We start from the raw sequence: 773 nt of genomic DNA, 5'->3' as shown, positions 1-773 counted from the left end.
TGTGTTTGTGGCAGGTACGTGTGAACCTACGCTCCTGAAACGTATGGCTGGACGCGGGAAGTGGTGGTAGTGCGTGTGTGTGTGCGTGTGCGTGTGCGTGTGCGTGTGCGTGCGTATGCGCGCGTTTATGTTTGTGTTGAGTGTCGGTAACGAGTGCTTGTAAGATTCGACTGAAAAGAGCCATAGATTTAGGTTTGATCTTTCAAACCACGACATGCCTGACCCACAGGTTAACCTTTACCGGGATGATCGGTTTAGTAAGAGTGTTTCCAGCATATCTAACCATTCTCTATCAACGGCCAATCATTTGCCATAAATCAAACACTTCATTGGCCGTTCATGTCCTTTTCTCAGTCTTTTGGGGATTGAGTATGGCTTTACGTCATCTTAAGCAATATTCCAGCAATCACGGAGGGGAGCACCGGGAATGGGCTTCACATTGTGGGGAATCGAAGCCTGGTCTTCGGCGTAAAGAGCTGACGGTTTAACCACTAAGCTACTCCATCGCCACCTCAGTCTTTGGGATTAGGCGTAACGGAATGCATGAAACATGACAGAAGCCACATTCTACCAGGACTTCAGTAAATACTGCATTGTGATTGGTTAATCAAAGTCACTTAGAGGAATATAATCATGTTATATACCTCTGATTTTCCAACACTTTAAGTATTTGTTTCTGGTTATGGAGAATGGAGATAAACGCTACGCGTTCGGTTATAAATCAAATTTAGAGATATTGTAATTTCGATATATATTTCTGATTTTCCAACACA

Source organism: Haliotis asinina, chromosome 2, assembly GCF_037392515.1.
Source record: "Haliotis asinina isolate JCU_RB_2024 chromosome 2, JCU_Hal_asi_v2, whole genome shotgun sequence".
NCBI classification, from domain to species: domain Eukaryota; kingdom Metazoa; phylum Mollusca; class Gastropoda; order Lepetellida; family Haliotidae; genus Haliotis; species Haliotis asinina.
Note: the sequence above shows the minus strand (reverse complement) of the source record.